This window comes from Bubalus kerabau, chromosome 9, assembly GCF_029407905.1.
Source record: "Bubalus kerabau isolate K-KA32 ecotype Philippines breed swamp buffalo chromosome 9, PCC_UOA_SB_1v2, whole genome shotgun sequence".
Lineage (NCBI taxonomy): Eukaryota > Metazoa > Chordata > Mammalia > Artiodactyla > Bovidae > Bubalus > Bubalus kerabau.
In genome coordinates this window covers 60,765,678-60,779,153 of record NC_073632.1, presented here as the reverse complement: position 1 = coordinate 60,779,153, position 13,476 = coordinate 60,765,678, and the positions used below count along the sequence as shown (strand labels likewise).

General features: G+C 43.4%; 1 long non-coding RNA gene across 1 annotated transcript; it reads left to right on the top strand.

The window, feature by feature from the left end:
* The first annotated feature begins 11,303 nt into the window (after positions 1 to 11,303).
* Positions 11,304 to 12,702, top strand: LOC129619925 (uncharacterized). The gene is made up of 3 exons (XR_008698290.1): positions 11,304 to 11,627; positions 11,980 to 12,083; positions 12,427 to 12,702. It is a non-coding gene; the product is annotated as an uncharacterized LOC129619925 (long non-coding RNA).
* The last annotated feature ends 774 nt before the right edge of the window (positions 12,703 to 13,476 follow it).

Sequence of the window (13,476 nt, the reverse complement as noted above, 5' to 3'; positions counted from 1 at the left end):
GTTCCACCATTATTTTGAGACAAATTCTACTCATCTTATCAAAATAATAAGGGCATCTTGCTAAACAACCATAAAATAATGGCAGTCATTTTCAAAAAGCTGTTAATGAGGAAAAGATACCGACTTTTAGATGGGTTTACATTTGGTAAATTTGTTATTATTTGCTTTCAATGATATTTTTATTGACTTGAACAATAAAGTCATAGTATGACTTAAACACTTTGTGCATTTGAAGCTCCTGAAGCTGTGTCTTGCCCTCTCTGCATACCTCACTGCCCACAGGCTTCCCTTTCACTTGTTTTCCTCCCTCAAAAAGGCTCTAGAGTTGGCTGTTCATCACAAGAGTGACTCTGTAATCACATGATGCCCAAACTGAGCTCACCCAGCTCATTTCTGTCCTGCTACAAGGCCATTTTTGCTTTTAACTGGTTTGTTGATCTGGATGACAAATGAAGTATGATTCATGTGAATGTCAACATCCCATCCCTGTTTCCTTGCCAGCCCCCTAACTCCACCCCCTGAAATCAGGGCTTGAGTTAGTGCCTAAGGCGTACCACAACAGCGCTACTCTGCATGTGAGTGACTAATCAATTCTTTCATCAGAATCCAATAGAACAGACAGAAGATTCCTGTCCTCACAAATAATAAATCATAAAGCAAAATTCCTAAACTTAATACACAGGTCAGTTAAGATCTAGAGGTATGGTAGCTGAATAATGACCCCAAACACATTTAGGTCCTAATCTCTGGAATGTGTAACAGTATCTTGTCTGGAAAAAGAGACTTTGCAGGCGTGATTCATTTAAGGCTCTTGAGATGAGATTATCTCACTGAACCTTAAATGCCATGATAAATGTCCATAAAAGAGGAAAACAGAGGAAGGTTTGACATAGAAGATGATATGATGAGTGAAGCAAGATGCTATATTGCTGGGCTTTGAAGATGGAGAAAGAAGCCATAAGTCAAGGAAACAGATTCCTCCCTAGAGATTCCAGAGGGAACATGGACCTAAAGACACCTTGATTTTTAGCCCAGTTAAACTGATTTCAGACCTCCAGAACTGTAAGAGTTCCATTCCACTATTCCAATGCTTTCTAGGCAACGCCAAGCCTTGCTTGTGAAAAGCAGGATGGGATATATGGAGTTTTCACAAAAGACACGCAAATAAGGAAGGTAATAAGTACATATTAATAAATAGGGCACTCACAACATCTTGGTGTGTACGACTGTGACCCAGAATTCATCCGCAAACTGCTTCCCGCCTCTCCCAGCTCTCAGGAACAGCCTCAGATTGGACAGTTTGGCTTTACTATTCTGCCTGTCAAATACCCAAAATATTTTTACTCTTTAACCTTGTTACGTTTCTTGATGCTCACAGATGGACCCTGTCGTCTTTTGCTAAAGCAGTGGTCCTCAACCTCTGGGATCTAATGCCTGATGATTTGAGGTGGAGTTGACGTAATAATAATAGAAATAAAGGGCACAGTAAATGCAATGCCCTTGAATCATCCGCAATCCACAGCCCCACCCCCAGTCCATGGAAAAATGGTCTCCCATGAAACCAGTCCCTGGTGCCAAAAAGGCTGGGGACTGCTGTGGTAAAGAATAGCCTTTACAGAGTTGGGGTGAGCGAAAATCCTGAAGGTCAGGCCCATCTCTTACAGCTTTCCCGTTCCCTGGGGCTCCTCAGCCATGCCTTCCCTTGCCCGAGCATGCACTAACCTCCGAGGGGTTGAGCACCCATGTGGTCTGCCCCAGGACACCTGGTCCAGGCCTGACACCAGTCATGTGCTCTCCGAATGCTGAAAGCTTTCCTGAGCCCTGATCCTATAGTCAGTCATCTGATCACTCACTCTTAGATGCTCATAATGAGAACTCTGTCCCAACAGACAGGAGACTTTGAATCAGGGATGAAATTTCTGATGGTGGGATTTCAACCTATAAGACAGACTGCCCCAGTCTGTCTTGGAGGGGGGCTTGCTTTACCTTCTCAGCTCTCGTGTGGAATGCAACCTTGAGGCTGAGCCTTGTCATGTGCCTTTAGAAATAAAAACGAAGACAACTCTGAGATGTCTCAGCAGGGGGCTGAGATGTCACCATCTGGTGACTCAGGTCCAGCTGTCTTGTGCTACTGGAATTTTTCCACCCCAGGTGTAAATTCCCAACAAGAGGGATACTGATTGACCTGATGCAGGTCATGGGGTCATGGGCATCCATACCTGAACCTTATGGGCTTCCCAGGTGGACACTAGTGGTGAAGAACCTGCCTGCCAATGCAGGAGATACAGGAGACGCGAGAGACATGGGTTTGATCCCTGGGTAGGGAAGATCCCTGGAGGAGGGCATAGCAACCCACTCCAGTACCTGGAGAATCCCATGGACAGAGGAGCCTGGTGGGCTACAGTCCAGGAGGTCACAAAGAGTTGGATACAATGGAGCATGCACACGTACCAGAACCTCATGGAGGTGGGGGATGTAAAAATTGACACACTGCCTAGAGAAAAACGTTCCTGAGAGCTCCTAAAATTAACTCTCTGCTCCCTGGTTCTCTGACGGTAAAGAACCTGTGCTATGAAGCGCAGGAGACCCAGGTTTGATCACTGGGTTGGGAAGAGCCCCTGGAGAAGAAAATAGCAACCCATTCCAGTTTTATTCCCTGGAGAATTCCATGGACAGAGGAGCCTGGGGTCTCCTGGCAGTCTCCTCATAGACAATCCATGGGGTCACAACGAGTCAGACATGACTAAGTGACTACCACTTTCACTGGAGTTTCACATGTGTCACAGAGGCTTATTTTGGAGCCTCTTTATGGTTTTAATGACCTGGTTTTTGACTCAATACCTTGTGTGATTGGTCTTGATTTTGGTTCTGGACTATGGTTAGTTGTAATCCAGTTTATCCCACAGCTTTAAAAAGAGCCAGTCTTCTACTGCCATGGTCACCTTGTTCTGGGCTAATCTTTAGCTAAGTCAGTCCCATCTCTGAGCTCCATAATCAACAGCTGGAGAGAAAGGACTCATGAGAGATGAGATCCTACGGATGGTTAGAAAAGGTTCAGAACTAGAATCCAGTATACTGATTTGCCATCCAGTGCTCTTTTCTTCCGCATGGACAGTCAGTCAGCATTTGAGAGCTACTCATAAGAGGAAACCAGACAGAGCTATTGCCAGGACATCAGCATGTTGAGAGGAGATTGAAAGTGCTGTGTCTTTTGTGTGCAAGCATGGGATCGTGATCTGGACACATTAAAAGTGGGAAATAGGAACTTCTCTGGTGTCTCAGTAGTTAAGAATCTGCCTGCCAATGCAGGGCACATGGGTTCAATCCCTGGTCTGGGAACTAAAATCCCACATATTGTGAGGCAACTAAGCTTGTGTGCTACAACTACTGAAGCTTGTATGTCCTAGAGCCGTTGCTCCACAACGAGAGTAGCCCCAGCTCCCTGCAACTAAACCCTGCACGCAGCAATGAAGAGCCCATGAATGGCAACGAAGACCCATTGCAGCTTAAAAAAAAAGAGTCAGAAATAGAGTATCAACCATTTGTCCTGCTGGAATTGTGTAATTATTAAGAAGATGGATGATAGTTTTGAATTAGAAGATTTAAATGACTTTGCACTTTTCCATACACGTGATAGTGGGGAAAGAGGAGAGGCAGGAAGAAGACTGGAGGTATGTACCGGGAGTTCAGAGACAAGACACATGTAGCCAGTTTGGGAAGCGAGCCAGGTTACCGAAGCCCACTGCAACTCTATTCTGAGATGGCACTTTTGCCAGACCCTGCAACAACAGCCTCTCACTTCACGAATGAAGAGCTGTAGCGCATTCTTGCACCCTCAACAGACCTCTCCACTACCTACGACATTCCCCTTTCATATGGTCTCTTTCCTTTGGAACCAGAGAATGGCATCTGAGAAGTTCCACACCTAGGACCTCCCTGTTTTTAATGACCCTGGTCCTACAGAAGATATGCAAAAGATAAAGATTTCCTTTTTTTCACAGTTGTCAGAGAGGTTTCTCAAAGGACAATATCCAAGGATAAGTGTATGTGAGAGAAGATTGACCGTAAATACTGTTACAAAAAATGTAAGCAGTATTTAGATAAGCAGCAGCATTTTGTGTGACACTCTGACTTGTGTTGCTTATTGTTTCTACTTTTGCACTGGCTTTCCCAACTGTATTGTAGGACCCATGGAGAGGTATCTTCATCACCTCCTCCGTATACCTCCGTCACTGTATATGGTGATCTGAAATATATGCTTAATAGAGATCTGTTCCTGATAATAAAATGCAAGTTTATAATTTTTGTTTATTTTAAAAGATCAATTTTGTCTTAATGGGAGTTACTGATTTATTCCTCAATCTTTGCTGCATTTCCTCGGGTAATCCGTTAAGCCTTTTAGGTAAATCCTCAGTTATTAATAGAAATATGATTTAAATCTGGATTACTATGAAGCAATTAGATTTGGCAGTTTGTTGATAAAATTAGAAAGATACAAAACTAGAAGAAACTCATGCTTTGACATTCAAGCAGGTGCTTGTGCAGAGTACATAACTGTTTATTTAAAATACTACTATTTACTAAAGTTATAATTATTTATATATTATATATGATTAATTTGATAGGAATATGACTCAGGGAGCCCAGCCTGGCGCTCTGTGATGATCTAGAAGGGTGGAATGGGGGGACGGGAGGGAGGCTCAAGAGGCTGGGGATATATGTATAGTTGTATAGCTGATTTGCACTGTTGTACAGCAGAAACCAACACAACATAGTAAAGCAATTTTCCCCCAATCGAAAATAAATTTCAAAAAATAAAAATATAAGATACAACTATGTTTTAAATATCTTTTTAAAACTACGTTTAGTGCTTTGATATTCTATACATAGTGTGCTAGGGCTGTCTTAACAAAGTACTGCAGACTGGATGACTTCAACAACAGAAACTTATTGTCTTGCAGTTCTGGAGGCTAGAAATCTGAGCTCAAGGTTTGGCAGGGTTGATGCCTTCTAAGGGCTGTGGGAGAATCTATTCTAGGCCTCTCGCCTGGCAGCTGGTGGTTTGCTGACAATCCTTGGTATTCCTTGGCTTGCAGAAGTGCCAATCTCTGCCTTCATCCTCACATGGCATTCTCCTGTGTGTGTGTGTCTATATCCAAATTCCCTCTTTTGATGAGAACAGTGCTCGTATTGGATTAGTCACTGGTCCCACTGCAGGATGACCTCACCATAGCTAAGTATATCTCCAGTGACTCATCTCCAAATAAGGTCATCATATTCAGAGGTATCTGGAGTTAGGGGACACAGTTCAACCCACTACACATTCTTCAGCCAGTTCAGTTCAGTCGCTCAGTTATGTCCGACTCTTTGAGACCCCATGGACTGCAGCACGCTTCCCTGTCCTTCACTATCTCTAGAAGTTTGCTCAAACTTATGTCCATTGAGTCAGTGATACCATTCAACCATCTCATCCTCTGTCATCCCCTTCTACTCCTGCCTTCAATCTTTCCCAGCATCAGGGTCTTTTCCAATGAGTCAGTTCTTCGCATGAGGTGGCCAAAGTACTGGAGTTTCAGCTTCAGCATCAGTCCTTCCAATGAATATTCAGGACTGATTTCCTTAAGGATTGACACATTCTTACATTAAGAAATTTTTCTTTATGTCTAGGGACTTACCTGTTCCAGTGGTTAAGACTCCATGCTCCCAATGCAGGGGTCCCGGGTTCAATCCCTGCTCCGGAAACTAGATCCCACATGCTGCCACTAAGAGTTCTCATGTCACAACTAAGACCTGGTGCAGCCAAAGAAATAGAAAAGGAAATGTAAAAAAGAAATTTTTCTTTATGTCTAACTAAATGATTGATTTGTTCAAATCAGGTCCCATTTCTTTTCTTCCTGGAAAGCAGGCCTGATTCTGCTCGTTAACTATGGCAGAGAAGATGAACTGTCTTTCTACCCCATTTTTAGCTCCCACATAGGAGCAGGAAGAATGATGAATGTAATTGATAAACGTTCTTTAGGTCACATTCTTTTGGAGGAAGCTATTATGCCTTCAAGGCAGGACCCAGGCCAGCGGCTTCCTCTTTCCCTGCACTTATAGATATCATCCTGAAAACAGACCAGCCAAGCATCTGCTTTTTCTCCTAGAGGAGGCAGTTCTGGCCAGCTCTCCTGCCAGTAGTTCCAGCTCCTTGGCCAGGATGCAGCCAGCCCATTCCCCTCCCTGACGGATGTCTTCATGTCACAGGGTTAGAGAGGGAATCAGAAGCTCCTGGCAGGCACTGCAGCTCCTGGGCCGAAGCCTCCTGAGTGCTTACCAGTCACTGTATGGGGAATGAGGGGAGGGGATGGTCTTTATCAGGGCCTATTCTGCCAATAATGACCCCTAGCCCTGGTAAGTGTGCTTCAGACTGGGCTTTCTCTCAGTTATTGGTGAGATATCATACTTAAGGCTTAGGAGTCAAATGGGCAGATTCAGGGGAGAAGACATAGGATGCCCCCATGTAACCTTAAATATGAGCACTGTGCACAGCCTCATGTTTTTCTTCTGCTTTGAAATTTCTTGGGCACTTGATCAAATATTAGGAAAGCTGGTATGTTGTTTCACTGTGGCTCTTGTTTTTCTTGAATGTGCCTCTGATACCAGCAACTCAGTGATGTTAAGTCTGTTGGCATCTGCCCCTCTTCTTCCCCCATACTTTACTGCTGGAAACAAGTGGAATCATTCTCCACCAAGAATAGCACTATGAGGGTGAGACAAATTGAGAGAGTAGCACTGACATATATACACTACCATGTGTAAAATAGCTAGCTGGTGGGAGACTGCTGGATAGCACAGGGAGCTCAGCTTGGTTCTCTGTATTGACCTTGAGGGGTGGAATCAGGAAATGGGGGTGGGAGGGAGACTTAAAAGGGAGGGGACATATGTATACTTACAGCTGATTCATGTTGTACAGCAGAAACCAATACAAATTTAAAGCGATTATCCTTCAATCAAAAATAAAATTTAAAAACATGTATTTCAATAGAAAGACAAAATAGAAAAAGAGCTGGACTGTAAAGAAGGCAGAATGCCAAATAAAAGATGCCTTTGAGCTGTGGTGCTGGAGAAGACTCCTGAAACAGCAAGGAGATCAAACCAGTCAATCCTAAGGGAAATCAGCCCTGAATACTCCTTGGAAGGACTGATGCTGAAGCTGAAGCTCCAGCATTTTGGTCACCTGATGCAAACAGGCAACTCATTGAAAAAGACCCTGATGCTGGGAAAGATTGAAGGCAGAAGGAGAAGAGGGCACCAGAGGCTGGATGGCATCATCAATGCAATGAACATGAACTTGGGCAAACTTTGGGAGATGGTGAGGGACAGGGAGGCCTGGCATTTGCAGTCCATGGGTCACAGAGTCAGACACGGAAGGGCGACTGAACAAAACAACAACAGCTCTCCAGTGTTCAGCCAGTTTCCTGCCTCTTGCTCACTGGACCCACTGCTTCCTGTTCTTTTCAGCAAGACTTTTCAATCCCTGACTGCCATTCCTAGCTTTTGGTAACTGTCTCTGCTCTTAGATTTGTGATTCCAAGGGGCACTTTCCATGATTCACTGATTGTAGATTCCCATTTAACTCTGTGCTCTGAACACTCTGTCTGATGCTCTGGGCAGTTTGGGAAAGCCTTTAACTTAGAGAAACTCAGCTGCAGGCCAGCCCCCCTTTTCTGTAAGCCAGGGCAGAGGGATGTGTTGCCTCTGCTGTAGACCTCTATACTGAGTCTTTTGAAACCAGGAAAAAACAGGTGATAGAGAAGCTACGTCTGCATGTATAGAATGACAGTGTTCAGTTTCCAGCATTCATGGTTCAGCCTGTAGAGGGGCAGGTGGACCCACCAACACTTGCACTCACAAATGGCCATCAATCAAAGCCTTTTCCACACCACTGTTACTCCTATATTCTGAGAGATGACATCAACTTTTTCTAACACTTTCCCACAGTGTTATACCTATACAATCCCAGTTTGATTCCTGGGTTGAGAAGATCCCCTGGAGAAGGGATAAGCTACTCACTCCAGTATTCGTGAACTTCCCTGGTGGCTCAGATGGTAAAGAATCTGCCTGCAATGCAGGAGACCTGGGTTTGATCACTGGGTTGGGAAGATCCCCTGGAGGAGGGCATGGCAACCCATTCCAGTATTCTTACCTGGAGAACCCCCATGGATGGAGGAGCCTGGAGGGCTACCGTCCATGGGGTTGCAAAGAGTCAGACATGACTGAACAGCTAAGCATGGCACAGCATACCTGTGCTTATTCAGCACACAATATTACTTAGAAACAAACCCACCAAGCCACCTGCTTCCTGGACACTTCCTCCCAGGTGTCCTATAGGCCTTTCAGATGTGTTTTGAACCGGAACTTATCTTCCCCCAGAAAATCCAGGTGGCAGTTACCTTTCCTCCTGTGTTTCCATCGCAGTGATGAATATAACCACCTCTCCAGTGATCCGAGGCAGACCTGGGCAGCATGCTCAGCTCTTACCCGCCCTATACCCCCTTCATCATGCATATTCATTCCTTCTCATCTCTTTCCTGGATTACACGTTCCTCTCTGGCTTTTCTCCCTCTGCTTCCATACTTATGCTGCAGTGATTCTTTTAAAATAAACCAACTTGCTCATTACCTGCAAGCAAACAAATAAACATTATTGCTTATTAGGTCCTTTATGATCTAATCTGCTTCTAAGCAAGCTTTTCTTGGTTGCTTTCATAGTTCATCACCCTCCACTTGAATGTTTAATCAGATAAACTTGTTTTCTTTTCCTAGAACCCATCCTGACTTTCCATATACTATTCTCTTTACTGGAACAATCTTCTCTCCAACATCCCTTAACTCATACTCTCCCAGTCCTACTCCCACTATAAGACCTTGGGCAACTTTATTTAACTTAGCTGTGTCTCAGTTTCCTCATTTGTAAAATGAGGAGAATAATTATACCTACTTCATGGGTGTCAGAAGAACTAAATGAATAAAATGAGTTTAAGACCCGAAGCATGGAAGTACTCAATAAATATTAGTTGTTATTGGTACTATTACTACTACTTGTTGGATTCAGCTTATATGTTACTTCATCCAGGACTGCTTGCCTGACCCTGGGCAACCCCAGTAAGTTGACCCTCATAAAATTGAGTACTTCCAAGAACCAGTCACCCTGCATTGTAATTACTTATTCATTTGTCTGTTTTCTCCTCTACCCACTGCCTGTACGCTTGTGTATACACACACACAGACTTCCCACCAAGGTAGCTTGTGATCCTTCTATCCCTAGAACAAGCTCAAATTTTTTGGTTGGCTGAAAGAATATGGATGAAACATGATTCCAATGTAATATTGGATTACATAATTCCATATTCCAGTGGAATATTGTCACCTGTTCTGCTAATTCTCTACTTCCTGGATGAGCATTGAAGTCCTTGAGCCCTCATGAAGGGTGGATTTGTGAGTGTTTGTAATCTTCTTAAGATCAAGATGTACCAATATTATTCATGGAGGAAGGCCTTCCTGCCATGCCCACCCAGCTTAGGTACATTATGACTCCGATTGACCTTGGCAACACCCTAGCAACTAATAAACTGAATTCTGTGTGTCCTACTGGAGAGCAGAAGCTCATTAGACAAAATTGTAATATATGGTTTTAGTGTTTGTCTGGGAGGCCCAGACTAATTGCAGCAGTCAGCTACTATCTTTGAAATGATGTGGGTCCCAGCCTGATTGCTGATGATACTCACTTTTAAGTTCATATGTACTAAGTGGTATGGCAAATGTGTAATAACTGTATCTCCCAGGGCAAAGGCCCTCATTTGCAGGGTTTACTCATTATTATGGTGTTAATAGTCCTACTGTAGACAATGTCACCCCGATGTTGCAAAATTCTTGAAAATGCAATAAAAGCTTTTCACAAGCCTTACAATATAGCTCTAGCACACCAGTCTGGATGAGTGCAGTAAAGGAAATGTGAACTCTATTTCCACAAATAAACATTCATCATGACTGGGAAAAAAGTCTGAGAGAAAGTGTGATTTTTGAGCCTGGCCTGGCTTAGATGGTCTCTAGGCTTTCCCTGGATATATTTGCCCCTCAGCAAGTAGGGCTCTTATCATGCAATTGAGGTCTGATGCCATCCCTCCCAGGGAAAACAGTGTGGTAGATAGAATAATGACCAACCCAGGTGCCCATGTCCTAATCTGTGATGTCTGTGAATATGTAATCTTATGTGGCAAAGGAGAGCTAAGAGTACAGGTAGAATTAAAGCTGCTATTCAAATGACTTTAAAATAGGGAGATTATCCTGGATTATCTAGGGGGCCCAATGTAATCTCAAGGCTTATTAAAAGTAGAAGAGAAAGGCAGAAGAAAGAGAACCTGAGAGAGGGCATCCTAAGCATGAATTGTCCCAGGGTTCCTTGCTTTGAAGATAGAGGAAGGGTCCAAGAGTGAAGGACCATGGACAGCCTCTGGAAGCTAGCAGAGGCCCGGAAACAGATTTGCTCCTAGTTTCTTCAGGAAGGAACTCAGCCCTGGTGACATCTTGATACTAGCCCAGTGAGACCCTTGTTGGACTCCCAACCTACAGAACAGTAATATAATTAAGCTTGTGTTGTTCCAAGCCTCTATTTTTGTGATCATTTGTTACTCCAGCAATAGGCAATGAATACAAAGGGATATCATTATTAAACACTACCAAGGACCCCCTGCATTTGCTAAGGACTTGTGTATCTTTGACTCCATATCCTGTGCAACCTTAACTACGATTCTGCCCGTTGGTCTTACTTGTACTCCATGTTGCTGGCATTTGAAACCTGGCTTGATAGACAAATTGTCTAACTCTCTGCACCACTGCCTACGTACCAGGTACCAGTCTGGTGACCTTGCATCATGTGCTCATGAGGTAGAAGGGCATTTATCTAGTGACAACCCCAACAATGTTCCTTCCCTGTCCATTTCCTCAGCCCCTGCAGCCACACACCCAGCACTTAAATCCTAGACAATTATACAAACTCTTCCTCCAACCCATTAGGAAGGTCAGCCCTCCAGAAGAGAAAGAGTTAATATCACCTGTGCCTCTTGGCTAAAGTACAAACACCCTGAGTTGGCATTCACAGCTTCCTATAGTTTTGCCCCAATCTACTTTGCTGAAGGGATTTCTCAGTATTCCTCTACTGAGTTGTATAGTTCAATCACAATGATCCCAAAAATTGTTTTGTATTTCACCACTTCACATCCGTGCATTCATCTATCCACTTATCATCTAACAAACATTTACTAAGTACTCTTCTAACAACTGTCCTGGGCATGGGAAAATGTAAGACCAAAAACAAAAGAGTAAAACTTACAGCCTAATGGAGGATTTTTAAATGTACACCTGAAAGTTCAATAACTTATGACAATGAATGCTAGGGATATATAGCAGGTTCCCTGGGAGTTGGGTGGCCAAGATGAGGGGGAGGTGCAGTGAGTGGCCTTATCTGTCTTCTCAGTGACTTCTTCCTCCCATTCAGAAGCAGTTGCACCTCAATGAAAAGGACTTTGAGTTTGTGAGCTGGAAACCTGATTTTGGCCCCAGTTCTGCAATTAATTTCTTGAAGAAGTAAGTTGAATTGCCAAGTATTTATTCATGAGGAGAAAAATGGGGTAAAGAATATTTATAGAACTGTGAGTAGGAAGAGTGAGAATTAAGAATGCTCTGTCATCTGAATAATGTAAATAAGATTCCAGTTTACTTATGAAATATGCCACCCCAAAATATGCCTCTTTGGCCTATGGATTATTTTTTGCTGAAAGCAATTAAGAAGCAGCAAACACAGAGGTCTTTTCCCTCCATCTGCTCAAATTTTCCTTTATGACAGTGTTTCCCCTCCCCTCACTGACCAGGTGTTGACTTAAAGAATAATCACAACCAAAAAGTTGAGAGTTCTGTTTCTTTTGGTGGGAATGTTTAGAACTTCAAGACCAGGAGACAACATCTCAAGTAACCCTGAGAGAACTGCTCTAAGGAGGCAAGGGGAGGAGCCAGATTATATAGAAGTTTTGCAACAAAGGGCAGGTAATCTGAACATCGAAAGATTGTTAATTAAAGAAAACCAGATATCCTGTTAAGTAATTTAGGCTTTTCTATGCATGGGAAGATGTAAGAATCTGGGCTCACTGAAATTGTTCCTTTCATGTGGATCTCAGCTATCCTGGGCCAGTATCCAGTGTTTTTTTCACATCCTGAGCTCCCTTGGGGCTCACCATGCGGAGTGACTGCAGTCCTGATGGCTGCTAGACGGCAGGTATTCATCCCCTTCCTAAGTGCCCTTAGGCTCAGGAACTCACGCTGGAGGGCTGCAATTGCTGATGACTGTAACATCCTTGTTTACTGATACAAAACACTCCATTTCTCACAGGAGAACAAGGCTTATCACTGGAGCCAGAAAATCAGCACAGAGATGGGTCTGAACAAACATACTTCACTTAAGTGGCCCTTATCTTCCATTTGTTCCCCCAATATTTACCTTCCCACAACTTACCACCCTGAAAACCCAAACCCCCTTTTCTTTGTCTTGTCTACAATTTACTGCCCTTTGTTAAAAATGTTATATAGCCTCCAGGTGTAACTAATTCTTGTGTCTTCACTCGTTTCTATGAGGACCTCCACGTGCACAGAAATTAAAATATTAGCAAATAAAGTTTGGATGCTTTCTCTCCTGTTACTCTGTTTTTTGACAGTTTAATTCGTAGATCTCAGGCATATAACAGAAGTGAGTAGAGGAAAAGGTCGTTTATTTTTCCTCCTCTACACTTATTTAAATAAAACCCATTATTAATGGCTGAGATCAAATATCATTTCTTTTTTCTTTCCTTTAAATTCCTTTAATTTGCTATTTAGCCTCCTTGTGGCTCAGCTGGTAAAGAATCCACCTGTAATGGCAGAAACCTGAGTTTGATCCCTGGGTTGAGAAGATCCCCTGGAGAAGGGAATGGCTACCCACTCTGGTATTCTGGCCTGGAGAATTCCATGGACTGTATAGTCCATGGGGTCACAAAGAGATGGCCACGGCTGAGCAACTTGCACTAGTGCTCATCAAAAAGGAACAGCTTTTTCCATCAAACAAATATACAACTTGTTGAATAGTTACAAAGTGAACAATCTTGAATCCTTTTTAGAGTGCAAAACATAACCAGAACCTCAGCAGCCCTGTATGTACTTTACTGGGGCACTTTTCATGCTGCACTAGCTGAAATTTGGCTTCTGTACACCAGCATACAGAGTTGAATCTCAGAGTTTTGGGTAAAGTAGAAAAGAATAGCTTTATTGCTTTGCCAGGCAAAGGTGGGGGCCACAGCAGGCCAACGCCCTCAAAATTGTGTGTCCCAACCTGGAGGGTGGTAGTGAGGAGTTTTACAGTAAAGAGAAGAACACCATCACCTTGTGGACATTCTTCTGATTGGCTGGT